At 38.0% G+C, this 14,900-nt stretch overlaps 1 long non-coding RNA gene across 1 annotated transcript in view; it reads right to left on the reverse strand.

Annotated features, from left to right (window-relative positions):
• LOC142141350 (uncharacterized) overlaps window positions 1–14,487 on the reverse strand; it is a 42,224-nt gene extending 27,737 nt beyond the window's left edge. Inside the window, exon 1 of the long non-coding RNA XR_012688652.1 lies at window positions 14,357–14,487. This is a non-coding gene — a long non-coding RNA (uncharacterized LOC142141350). The remainder of the gene's footprint in view (window positions 1–14,356) is intronic.
• Window positions 14,488–14,900: the final 413 nt, after the last annotated feature.

Raw genomic sequence — 14,900 nt, forward strand, 5'->3', positions numbered from 1 at the left:
AAAATGAATTGGACGTTGCTGCATTATGTGGCATATGGTCTGATTCTGAGCATGCGCAGAGTATTTGTGAGAATTATATGCACAAAATCACCATTTACGCCCCTTAATTAATCAGGCTCTAAATGTTTTACTTAGCATCAGGTATAAATCAGCAAACAGAAATAGAAGCCACTATCCGAAGACAGATCTTCATTAGTTATTGTCTCATAAATCTAAAAATATCTAACTGCTGCCTTAATTGATGTGAAAATGTATCAAATTTGTGGTACTGCACCTCACGTATAATCATTATATCAATAGTCAGTTTCACTCAAATAACAAGTCAATTCACTATATGTCCCCATAACTCATACTGTATGCTGTCTCCGATGGGGCTAGTTTTATATTCCCTGATTGCGCCTCAGTTGGTCAGAGTCATGATTTAACTATAGTCTATAGTACTAAGACTGCATTGCTGTTTTCTGAAAGGGATAGTTTTTTGAAAAGCGGAGGGAGATATTATGAAGTGGAAGCTTGTCAGTCCGCTATCATTATTCCCTTCATTCACACAATAGTATATTTCATGATACTTTATGGTGTTGTAACATGATGTTATACAGTCAGTGAGAAGATGGAGCGGTTTACTCTTCAGAGTCACCGATCCCCAGCATAAACTGTGAAGAATGCTGCTTGATATCTTATATAGGAAGCGTTTTCTATTAATTCATTCTATATTATCGTACTCATATCTATATCGATTGATGATTTGAGGAAGAGAGAGAACTACCGTAGTTGCTTATTGAGAGATAGATATCCCGATGCAAGATTGTAGCTTAACATCTAGAGAGATGAAATGATAGGTGGGACAACTCTGCGTCTAATTAGCAAACGGAGTATATGTTATTACAATATTTATTTTTAGCTTTGCACAATTCTTTCTCTATATTTTAATACTTTGCAGTCTACTATATAAATCATTTGAAAAAATTAATTAACTCTTAATGAAAGAAAATATTTCATTTTAAAGGTAAACAAAATTATACAGTCTTGGGGAAGCACTTCCTGCCTTATTCATAACAAATATGATGTAGGATGTTACCATTAATAATTAGGGATAGAGCGGGTAATCTCACAAGAGATTTTCTGCTATAAGAGGTTATGTGCGGATGTTCACTAATCGTCCCTTATGGAATAGAAGCCAGCAGTATCAAAGGCAGGGTAACTTACAGCTCATAGTCCATTCACACTGCCTCAAAAACTTGGGTTTTTGCCGGGGTGAGCCCTGGCAACCTGGGTCTCACCGAAACCTATTGTAAAGTTAAAAAAAAAAACATCACAAGAGGAGCCAAACAAAACTCCCCTTGTGATGTTGCTAGGGAGACCCGGGCAGACCCATGTTCGGGAATTTGCTGGGGTATGCTGCACTGTCACCCGGCAATATCCCGGGTTCATAAACTCAGGATATTGCCAGGGCGGCAGTGTGAAAGTAGTATCAGTTGCAGATACCCTGCACAGAAAAACAGCAATTTCACAGAATCCAGACACACACACACACACACACACGAGTGCCGGAGAAGAAATTTAATAAAGGTCCTCTCTAACCCATATGCATGTTACCGATCTAACATGTGGCCTTTCAGTACTACGTCAATAATAGTATTATTATTATCGTACATTTGTAAGGCGCTACAGTGTTCTGCAGTGCCGTACATTAGGGAAAACAGTACATACATAAAACAAGGACATACAAGATAAACAAAATAAACACAGACATGAACACAAAAGGTATGAAGGACTCTGCTCATTAGAGAGCTTACATTCTAAGTGGAAGAGGGCACAGCTGAAACAAGAAGAGCAAATGTGGTTCAGTGTGGAGATTGTGACAGTTGTGAGGGTGCATTAGTGTGAATAGTGTTAGAGAGGATAAGGTTACCTCTAAAAAAGGTTTTCAAAGAACGTCTAAAGCAGGCCTGTCCAACCTGCAGCCCTGCAGGTGTTGTGAAACTACAAGCCCCAGCATGCTTTGCCAGTAGACAACCTGTTGATAGCTGGAAGGGCATGCTGGGACTTGTAGTTTCACAACATCTGGAGGGCCGCAGGTTGGACAGGCATGGTCTAAAGATTTGAAGGCCGTGGGAAAGTCTAATAGAGCATGGTAGGGAATTTCATAAGTAGGGAGCAGCACAGGAGAAGTCTTGTAAGACCTATTTAAGATTATCAAATATCTGAACCACCATCTTAAGCTCCCCAGACTAATCTACCCCACTACCACTGCAATAACCAAAATAACCAATTCATCATTGTCAGGTGATAGGATCACATATCCCCACTTATCACTTTTTCCAAAATGACTGGACCAATCAATATATAATCTGTGGCACTTAACCTCCTATTTTCCTATAGATTGTACACTTGCAAGTTTTGACCTCTTATCTCTCTGTCTGTTTATTAATACCCAGTCTTGTTTTATTACTGTGCTTTGTCCATTTGTAAATAGCTATACTGGAATTATATAAATTCATGTTAATAATAATAATACAAATAATAATTATTCCTGGTGCACTTAAATTAACAGAATAACCTAGAATAGGTTTCAATGACTGTTCCACCTTATATGCAGCGATGGGATTCAGCCGGTTTGCACTGGTTCACCAGAACCGATACCTAATTTTAAGGTCAGTTCGGCGAACTAGTGGCTCCGGACTCAGACCACCCTCTTCGTTTGTGAGGAGAGCAGGATCCTTTAGAAAAAAAAATAAAAAAAAATACTCACCTGTTTGCGCCGTCGGCACTCCTCCTTCCTGCTACTTCCGCACTGAATGTCGGGAGTGACGTCATCACGCCCGACATTCAGGAGCGGCGCAGAGAGGAGTCAGCAAGCAAGAAGCAAGAAGACAAGAAGAGAAGAAAAGAGAAGGAAGAAGCTGATAGGAAAAGTAAGTGAAGGAACGGAAGCAAGAGGGAGCCAAAGCAGCATGGCACAGTGTGAAGGTGGGTAAAAGCAGCATGGTACAGTGTGAAGGTGGGTAAAAGCAGCATGGCACAGTGTGAAGGTGGGTAAAAGCAGCATGGCACAGTGTGAAGGTGGGTAAAAGCAGCATGGCACAGTGTGATGAAAAGAGGCATTACTGTGGCATAATATGAACTGGGGGCATTACTGTGGCATAATATAAACTGGGAGCATTACTGTGGCATAATTTGAAATGGGGGCTCTACTGTGTGGCATAACATGACTCATTACTATTACTATCTTGATATTAGCAGCATAAAATAAGACATTTTATACACACACGCCCACCACACCTGGGTTTGACTAGATAACTGCCACTAGATATTGATCTAAATAATTTATCATTATGCAGCTTTTATAATATTGGTTGTTTATTACTTTGCTATTGTCTGTGTAATGTCTTAATAATTTGTACTCTTTTATTGCCTTTATGTTGCTATGTAACTTCCATTGCTGGTACATTATATATTTTTTTGTCAGGTAGTATTTAATATTTTTTCATTAATATTTTAAAACTCTTCCTTATAACATAATTTAGTTTTGTGTATCTCCTTTATTGTTCTTATTTCAGTATTAAATGCATAAAAAATTATATTAAACTACCTTTCGGTATATTTTTTGTATATTTAAAACAGTCATTAGGGCAGAGAACCAGTTGTTAATTTATTTGAACCCCACCCCTGCTTATATGGAACCTAAAAAGTAGTATGTGTTTTATTTTATTGACCTGAATATATTTCTTAGCCTTGTATACACTTTGGCACTGGTCCCATGTATTGAAACAGGAAAGTGGGACACTTATGTGACATGTCGATTTTTCATTCTATAACTGTCAACTTTGCTTCCTTATTAGCAAGAATTGAGGTCACTTTAAGGCAGAAGATATTCTGCAAGTAATGAGTCTATTCCTATTATTTTTTGTGCCAAATGTACCTGTCCATATTTGTAATGAGGTTATTTAAAAGACCAACGTCCTGCTGATTTCAGGAGAGGTTGTAAAGTCATCTATAATTTTGTTATTTAGAGAAGTAAAGGATGATGCTCTAAAACAGGGAATCTCTTTGCACTTCTGATGCAAAGTTACATTTAACAGTTCTGTGTACAGATGTGATGCTTTCATGCTTATTTAATAGGGCCACACAAAGGCTAAGTACAAACGTGCTGGCTGCTTAGAACAGAATTGAGCATAATTCAGCAACAGCATGTTTACAAGTTGCGTAAGTTTGGTAAATATCCTCAGCACTTATATCCGGACTTCAAATAATGCCTACTTTGCAATGACATTTTCAATTCTTATTGTTGAATTATCCATAATGATAATTGCATCACTATGGTGAGTTTTTGGAGAAATTCTAATAGCTATATTCATAAAGTGTAATTTTATACCTTATTCACCAAGAAACAAATACCTATTGACACAATAACCTTGTTTTTTTTCTTTAATTAAGCTACAGGCTGAATTCTGTAGGTCTATAAATATACACTGTAGATATATAAATGAATTAATACATAGACATTGCATTGTTTAAACTGAAACTTGATCATTGAAAGTATGACTCAGTCTCAATTATAACGTAAATGTGTTTGAAAGAAAAGAAAATATTGTAGGTTTGTACATATATATCCATCATATAGAATCATGACAAAATGCTAAAGCTATTTTAATGGCCATTGCATTGATGTGTTAGATTTTAGTATTATACTTAAAATAAGAAAAATTGTATCACAAATCACTAGGTTCAGTTGTGTCAGTGGGAATACAGAATCTAGGTCATGGACAAATAACCTACGTCAGGTTGCGATTGACATATTGCTGAAGGTGAATTGCCTGTACACATATCTTGCATGATCTCTGTTCTTCCATGGCTTTCCTTTGAGAGTTTGGTGTTTCCCCTCTTGTCCAGACCTGTTTAATTTCACCCTAAAAACATTTTCTATCCTTGTAGAAATGTGAAAATGAGTTTGAGCATCATGAAAACTCACAACTGGAGAACTGAAAATGAGACTGGGCAGAAGATAGATTTTCCTCTGGATATTATTGATACAGCTGTAATGATGCATTTTAAGTCGAACAGACACAAACATTCAAAGGCTATAAAACTCAGGACTACTCAAAACAATGGGAAACAGACCAAAAATATTTTTCAACGATAACATAAATAGTTGCAAAAAAATATGGATATTGTTTCTAACATAACCCATGAAACTATATTAAAACATTAAACACCAAAAGAACATATTAAACACCAGAGGAACAGCGAGAAAGTATTTGGATTGGTTATAGAGTTAACAACATTTATGATTATAACATGTTGACCTAGCAACCTTAAATCACAACATTGTTACTGACCCTTGTAGGGTTTTCCTAGCTCCTTTAGAAGTGTAGGTAATTATCAGATTTTTGTCATTACTAATACACCTGAACTAACTGAAGTGTTTATACTTTTATGGCATGATATTTGTCCCATCATTCCATATCTGATAATGACATAGTAAAAATCTATTTGATGTTGAAGCTTGTGATGACCACACATCCTGGTGGGTTTTGGAAATCCTCTTAGAAGTTTATTGCAACCAAAACGCAGTTTATTCCGTAGATGGCAATACAGACAGGTGGATATACAATCAGCAGATAGATGAGATTCTTTGCAGACGCAGCATACACGTGTGACAGAAGCAAAGTTCCTAGTCGCCAATCCACAAACACATCAGTACAGTCAAATACACAGGTTATATCCCCTTCAGTATTGGAGCTAGTGGTGGGTGGACTAGGGGTGGTAGCCAGGTTATGATAGATGGGAGAGAGATCAGGCATAAGTCCTCCCCCATGGTGATTAGAGACTGTAGGCTCCCTGTGGAGAAGGTGCCTAGGAGTCTAATCCAGGGATATTAGTATAACAATGACCTGGTTGGATAAACATGAGAGATTTGAGAACATTATATATATATATATACACACACACACACACTAATTAACCCATACTTCTGATCTTCACTTATCCCTGATTAACATTCCACCTTGCGTCAGTTAAGAAAAACCTGTCTTGGTTATTTAACCATATTCCTATTAATCAATATGCATGGCATACAATAACATATGTTAAACAAATGCACAAGAACAATAAATGCAAATAAGCTGTAAGGCAGTGAGATGGTGAAGGTTCATAGTATGTTAATAGGTCAATGAATCGCGAGTGTCTGTCTGTTTTATTCGCTTGAGTTCAAAAATCGCACTGCGTGGTTTCACAGAGTGTGAAATCTTTTGTAAACCGTAGTGATTGGCTTGTCATCTCATAGGTAATAGGAATAATTATTACAGACTAGATGATTCAAATAGTGGTTAGAGAAGTGGTGTGTTTTGCTATATAAGGTTCATAACCAATTTCAGGAGCTATTTATTGGGTGATTTAAAGATATGTATTTTGTAGGTTTTTTTTAAAATAGTAAAGCTGTTGTGGAAAGTGAGGGTATTGTTGAACATTGTCAATTACTTCAATGTCTTGAATTCAAGCTAAAGTTCCATGGTACAATCTCATATCTCATATCTATTGTAGCCACCAGTAACAGCACTATATGTCCTGCTTATTTCATGTGCTCTGTCATCTGCTTCAGATAAAGAGTATGAATGAACCCGGAAAATCTTTTATCTGCACTGTATATGGGATCATACCGTTGGACCTGAATTTCAACCTCAGAATTTTTTCCTGGTCTATAAGATGCATAAGGATCACTGTGTTTACTTGACGACTCATTGTATCAATGTCTGAAAGATGGCAATGATTCTCAGTAGCGGTAGGTATTACTGGTAGCATATAGGCATCACCTTTAAATTGCTAATGTTACTTTTATTACCACTTGTTAATTAAGAAAAACAACAATATGAATGCAGTGGTGCACGCAGGGGGAATTTCTGAGTCTCCAGAAACCCCCCCCCTGCGCTAACTAAATGGCCACTATAGCGGCACTGTCTTATACAGCAGCCGCGGCGCTGTCAAAGAAGCGTCCGCCACAGACGCTTCTTTGACAGCGCCACGGCTGCTGTATAAGACAGCGTTGCGCGCGTTGGGGTTGTTTTTTTTGGGGGGGGGGGGTCGCCCCCCCCGACAATTCTCCGTGCGCTCCTGGAATGTACCAAAGACAAGGAATGACTAGTTTTCACTTATATACCTGTTTTATCTTGTTGTATTTGTAGTCCAGAATACTGTAACATCACCACTTTCTTAGACATGATCACATGTGTTTCTCACTATTGTAAACATAATTGTGGGTTAGCTTAGGTGATATTATTAGCAGTTTCTAGTTTAGCAACAAACTCCTTGTACACCATATAATCCAATATGCTGTCAAAATAGCATGTAGGTCTCAGGAGGTGGTATTAGGGAATGTGATTGCTGGAGGCTGTGAAAACCATTGTGATAATATTTTGTTAGCCTGGTCTATTCAGTCCAAATATATTCTTTGTTTTTTGGAAATTGCATGGTTATATAGGTTGAAAAAAATACACAAGTCCATGAAGTTCCACCGTTTATCTTCAAAATCATTAGTTCTTTTAATGTAATAAAGTGTTGGGGAACACATAGAAAACTCCTTTCAACGCTTACTTTTTGTGATTCCCTTGCTGTAGCCTCATACAAGGAGGACAGAGGACAGTGACTTGGTAAGATTGGCCACAATGGGCCTAATTTACAGTGGAACACAAACAGAAGCATAACCAGGGACTGAAAAAGTTGCACGCGCCATGATCAAAGTTGAAGATGCGTCCAGGTCTGAATGAGTAATAGACAACCCCTTAGACACTTACATCTAACTTGGTAACATGTACAAAAACCTTTTACTTTATATTTTATGTACGCAATTGCTATGAAACATAATTTAAACTTGAATAACACTGCTAATACAGCAAGAACAACTTCCCTATTGGTGTTCAAAAAAAAATAAAAAATATTTTTTTATCTTTTAGCTTTGCTACAACTCACTCAGCAAATCTTAATCTGTGGCCGAAGCATCTAAGCATCTGCAAATCATTCAAAAACCTCTAATTACAAGTGGTTCTTTAGTCTGGCATTTGTCACCATCCTCATCATCCACTACTTACACCTACCTATACATCCACTACTTACACCTGCCTATACACCCACTACCTATACATCCACTACTTACACCTGCCTATACATCCACTAACTATACATCCACTACCTACACTTGCCTATACACCCACTAACTATACATCCACTACCTACACTTGCCTATACACCCACTACCTATACATCCACTACCTACACCTGCCTATACATCCACTACCTATACATGCCCTACTTACACCTGCCCCTGACCACCTGTACTTTCCACTGTATCTGCAACTACGTCAAAGTCTGAATCCATACACAATTGCTTGAATACGTCTTTACTGTACATTGCGCTACTTCCCTGCCGTCACGTTTTTTCAGGCATAAGGAGTTGTAAGTGGCAAACATTCACATGTCTGAATGGCCGCATTTGCGTATGTTCCCTTTCTGAGCATGCACAGTGCAAAATAACAAACAGGCGTCTTTCTCTGAAACAGGCCCATTGTGTCCTGCAACCAGAAGCATAATGTAGGCATGTCCAGCCGGTGCTGATGGCTGAGCCAAATGTTGACATGTAATACATGTTGAAGTCCACTCTACCATCTTCCATTCTACCAATATGAAACATTGTGGGAATGAGGAAAGGTGTAAAGTGAAGTGACCATTAGTTGCCCACAGCCCTCACCAAGTCTTGTAAAATTTCCATAGGTCTCCAGTAATTTAAATGTACTTGCTTTGATATCATTATTAAAAAGGTTTTGTCTTATTAATAAACTTCAGAGCTGCTACTTTGCAGATGATGTGTGCCACCATTGAAGAGGTATGTGTAGTAGCCAGAACAATGTTAAGTTAGCATATGTAAAGTTAACTAGATCATGTTCTTGCCTTCATACTGTTATGGTTCTGTTCAAAACCAATTCCTTAATTATAGCCATGGAGCCAGACACGTGATATAAACGTTTAAACCGTTTATTGCAGAAAAAGTATAGTCCAGGGTAGGCAAAATAAACAGTTCAGGCTGAATAAAACAAAAGGACTTCCAGATCTTGGTAACAACAGGTAAATAATAATGAAATGCAACAAATAACTTAACTGAAACCAGTTTGCAGTAGTAGCCAGAAACATGCAGGTAATCCAGGAACAGAGACACATGAGCAGGCTAAGAACTTCAATGACCAGCAAAGGATTCAGGAATAGGCAGGCATATTTAGGCCACTGACAGGTATGGCTGATAACTAGCAGTGCAAGTTAACCCCTGATAGTAGGAAAGGCCAATCAGCAGCACCTATGGAGGATCACAGGTACTGCAGGGTAATATGCACACAGGAAACAAAACAAATCATAACACAGGGTAAAATGCACACAGAGATACAAGATAGATCATAACACATACGTTCATGAAACCCTAGGAAAGGACAGCATACCAAGAGCTAATGATCAGCTCATAAAGAAGCTAAGGATATGTTTTAGAAAGGTGTATTATTGAAATTCATGGCCATGGAAGAGATCATGTAGAAATGATCATGTAGAAATACCATCACTGACAGAGTATAAATTCTATTTCTCCATTTTATTAATCTGATCCAAAGTCATGATGAAATGGCCATTGAGATATATTTTGTGCTTGCAACACTATAAATTAGCATGCACAGGACATTCCCACCTTACTGCTGCAGCTGATGTGTACAGATGAAGTGCTAAAGCAATTTGGAAATATAATATGACTGTCATCAGCACAGAAATGGTCCAGTTAATTATGGATCTCTGACTGCCACTTAGACTGAATTCATTGCCATTGTCAGACCCCTGAGCACTTTGATTTGACTCATTATCTTGAGGAGCACCTCTTCCCTTAAAATGAAGAGAGAAATAAATTGATGCATCGTAGCTAGTGACCCAAATATAAGTCAGTTTACAAAAACTGAGTCTTACACTCTTATTAATGCAGCTTGTGTTACATAATGACCTGGTAATATATGCAGATTTTTCTATCTTCTATAAATACCTGATCTCAGTTCTATGAGCAGATGAAGTAGAAGAGAGTCATTTTGATATGTCAACACAAGCTTAGTTGTTTCCTGTTGACATAGTCATGTCCTGAGGCTATATCCAAATTGCTGGGGATGCAAGGTGACACAGAGCAGATGTTCATGATGTCATGCTGATGTAATGTGCACGCTCAGGACACACTATTCATTGGGGATGACAAAATTGTTCATGTAAGTAGCAAGTGTTATTTTAAAATTAACCTTTCTCTATAATATAAACATATCAGCGTACACAAACTATACTCCTGAAAACACAGTTGAACTAGATGCTTTCAGCTGCTTTCTCTATGTTCTGTACTGTAATCATGCATAGATATGCATGAGATCAATAGAGATGGCCAAATTATATAGCCTGTTTGTGGCACCTCTACATGTAATTCATGGTAAGTTTGCTATATCTATTATATTACCATAGATCTATTTTGTTTTACTTGTAACCTGACTCTGTGCAGTCTATCTGTCACACACCGCTCCCATAACTAGGTGCTGCTGTGTGACTTGCCCTTTAAAGAACTATGTTGGTGCTTGTCTCCCGTTTCAGAGTCTCTACCTGTTCATGGCTGTTTTCTATTTTCCTAATTGGAACCTCCTTCTGAAGCTTATTGGTTACTGAAGACTATTTCAACCTCTTGTGATCAGGGACTCATTGCCTGATCTTCATGTTACTTACCCTGCTGTGGGTTCTGGCTGTATACCTTATCCTCTGAGTGTCTTCTGGATGTTATCAGTTGCCGAGATCGCCTGTCATCGCTGATCTCTATCTGGCTCCGCTGAATACCAGTTCATGGTTCATTGCTAGCTGCAATCATTACTTGAACTTTATCTGCACATTGAACTGTCCTGTGAGTTGCCTATTACTATCTGTGCATACTGATTGGGTTTATTACCTCTCTGCTCGGCAGTCTATAATTCTTATTGAACTACAATCAAGTTCTGCTCATCTGTGGTTCTGGTCCGGCACGGCTATTATTGTCATTCTGCTGTTAGTATTGCTGGACTATTATCAAGTATTATTGCCGAGTTAGGAGCTGCTCTGTTAATCAGGTTCTGTGCGATATCAGCTGCTATTCTATCAAGTGATGAACCTATGTTTCTTCGTGTATTGGATTCCTATTGTCATGCTGTACTTCTAGCAACATTCCTTGCGTGTCTCTAGTACTTGGACTATATACATCTGTTGTTCCGCTGATAAAGAACCATTATATTACCTGCAACTACCTGCTTAAGTGAATCACATTCCATCTGGATCAGCCAAGTATCTATACTATCTTCATCGGACTTTCAAGCTGTGTCAGTGATTCTTCTCTATTGATATTGATGTTACAAGGTGTCAAGTGTTCTGGATCATCATCATCTCAGGGTTGAACTGTATTTGTTTGCATGCTGTTGCCTATGGTTACCACCTGAAGTACTGCTTTGATTATTTTATTTATGAGTTTCTGTGTACTCAGCATAGCTGAGTTGTACAATACTTATTACTGCTTTTGCACCATTGAACAATATACTAAAGTTGCAGCACTACTCCCTCGTCTGTGTATTTCTTCATTGTGACTCTCATCTGCACTTATCCCAGCGTGTTCTGTCTCCACCACCCTCTGCTTTACCACCTATGTAGAGGTTGGGGATCCAATAATATCCTTAGCCGTGACACTATCTCTACATGATACACCGATTACAACTGTAACCTGTGCTTGCTTCTTCCTGGGTTGTGGCATATTCAGCCAACATGGTGGTTGGGCATACGGTAGGCATCACAAAGTGAGACATCTAGGCACACCAGTCATTCTGACTTCTTGGTTAAGCAAGACCAGGTAATCGTTTGGCAGGTCATGAGTTAAACCATTGTTGTTGAATGGTTAGATTCACTGTAATCATAATTCATAATTACTACACATAGTAGCACTGCAATTTATATTCATGTTGATCCGCATTCCTGGGTAGGGTGAAAAAGTCACTTTCTATGTAGCTGTTATTCCCAGGCTCCATTGCATGTCGACAGCTGGGGCAGGCTAATGGTGCAGCCACATGGGCCAGTACGAGTACTTTAATTATTTTTTTTATTTCCTCTTTCCAGCTTCCCAGTTTATATTTATCAGTTAGAGAGGTTATATAGCACTGCAGAATTAGTACTGCTATATAAATAGCTGATGAGGGGTTTCCCAGATATATGTAAACTTCAAAGCCTCCACTAAATCAATTATATAAAACGCCTGCTTTATATTCCAAACATTGACCACACCCACCAGAATCTCTGTATTGAGGGATAAAGCAGACACACACATGATCAATACTCATAATGTATTGTTTTCACTTGGTCACATGCAGATACCTGAGATTAGGATTAGCTCTAATTTTTGCTACTAGAAGCTCCATGACAATAGCAAGTCCTGATGTCTATTATTTCAAATTAGGATGTTGAGGAACCAGATACTGAGTTTGTAGTCTAGGATAATGATAAAGAGAGAAATTCATTCACAAAATTACCAACAAAACCCATACAGACCAGAGTCTGTAGCATAAAGTTCCAGCTCACTCTATCAAATGCCTACTCGGCATCCGGGGCTAGAATCAAAGTGGGGATTTTGGTAATGTTTACAATTAAATTGGTCATAACTCTGGTGTTATCTGTTGCTTGGTGACCGGCGATAAACCTGACATGAAGCCAAGACCTTTGCAAATAATTTTGGGTCTACATTAATGATAATCTTGAGTTGAACTAGGGTGATACTTGCAATCTTGAAGCAAAGACTTAAAAAGGGAAACTAAGAGTGATGCTGGTATGCCATTATATTTTATATAGGGGTGCACCATAAAGCCACCTCAACCAGGGGCAGATGATGATTTTAGGGATTATAGCATTGTCAGTCTCTTCAGTAGTGATATCTATGTGAAGGGATGCTAAATGTTTTGGGGAGATTTAGGTAGACCACAGGATTGCAAATATTGGTAAAAAGCTCAAGTGTCAGCGATTTTATATATTTAGGAATAGATGGATTGGAATTAATTCATTATTTTTTTTTTTTTTTTTTTTTTATAAAATTAACCGTTACATGAGTTTTCAGCCTTCAATTTAGAGTTAAACACTGTGGCTGCTGTCTTAGAGAGCAGTGTGTTAAGCTATCCTTTAAGAACGATCTTAGACTGATTAGTTTGCCCCAAATAGTGGCTTTATGAGCCTCCCATATAGTGATTTTATCTGTCATGTAAAGGTTGAAAACTTCTTGAATGGCCGGCTTGGGTACTCTGACGTGTGACTGATTGAGAAGGAAATAATGGTTTAGCCATCAGTTCAGGTGGGTAGAGAAAGGGTGACAAAGGCTAAATAGCGCAGAAGTGGCCTCAAGTAGTGTTTTGGGGAGTAATGAACTACTAATTAGAATTTCTATCCTGGAGTTTATTTGGACTTGAATAGTGCATATAGTTTTAACCAGAGTCATGTTTCACACACAATGAATAATATAATCTGTGCAGTTTACTGAGGGGAGGACAATTTTCTTGCATCACAAGAAGGAGCAGGTTAATTTGATTTTAAGAGACATTTGTGCCCCCCCCCTTCCTCCACCGAATTACTTTGGTAGGTGTTAGGAGCATATTCCAAGGCTAAGCCATTTGTTTTTAATTTAAGCAAATTTTGAAATTTTTTACATTATTAAAAAAACCTTAACAACATTAAACTAAAGCTAAACCCACACAGTGTTAGTAACACTGTCATAAAATCAAACTTACAATATTTAAGCATAGTGTAAATCAGGAAATATTGGTGGTTAAGCATGCAATATAAGAATAAAGAAAACATTTTAATATTTTCTGCTTTTGTGAAGTGTCCTTAGTGATAAAAAAAAGTGGTCTTTATCATTTAAAAATAAGCATAAATATAAATGATAATAATAATAATAATAATGACCGAATATTAAAATAGTAGTGGCTAGGCATCTGTCCGGGGCATAGTACCATATATCTTCTGCAGTCCCTCCGTAACATAAGGAAAAATCCTCCACCTATACCAAATTTTCTCATATTTATTAACCGTTCGTGTCCTACAGTATAATTTGCAAGAGCATTTCAGTCCTTTAGAATAGGGCCCTCCTGAGCCATCCTAAATCTGACAATGATCACTTTCGCTAACATAGATAGGATATTGACAAGTTACCTAATAAATCTATTTGTTTTCTTGTTTAGATCCAAGCCAAATAAACACAATCGCGAATTAATGTAGGATATTCACACATCTAATTTTAATATACATTTCCCACCTCTTGCCAGAAGGATTACACCACTGGGCAGCTCCATATCATATGTCAAAAGTCCTCTCCTGCGCTCTGACATCTGGGGCAATGAATTAGCTGTCTACCACCAAATTTGGAGAGTTGGAGGGGAGTGAGGTATGCCCTATGTAGGAAGAAAAATTGAATCTGGCAGAGGTAGTTACTTGATATAAACTTTCTAACATATCACCCCAAACCTTATCACTAATCTCTCCTAGGTCAGCTTCCCCATTTTTACCAGTTCATCAAAATCTGAATTATACCACAATGGGGTGTTAGGATCATAACCAGAATTATTTGTAATTTTAAGAGAAGCCTGCCAAATCCTTAGAGCCTGTGTTACCAGGGAAGGATCACCTATAGATCATCTACCAGCTAAGAGAAACTGGGCTCTGGAGTGCTTAGAGCCCATTTTGGAGACTAAAAGATCATGAAGGTCCAAGACTCCAAGAGACTGCAGCCACATGTTAATATGTACTAACTGAGAGACAAAATAATAAAGTCACATATTAGGTAGGGCTAGTCCCCCCAG

The sequence above is a fragment of the Mixophyes fleayi genome, chromosome 2, assembly GCF_038048845.1.
Source record: "Mixophyes fleayi isolate aMixFle1 chromosome 2, aMixFle1.hap1, whole genome shotgun sequence".
Taxonomy (NCBI): Eukaryota; Metazoa; Chordata; class Amphibia; order Anura; family Limnodynastidae; genus Mixophyes; species Mixophyes fleayi.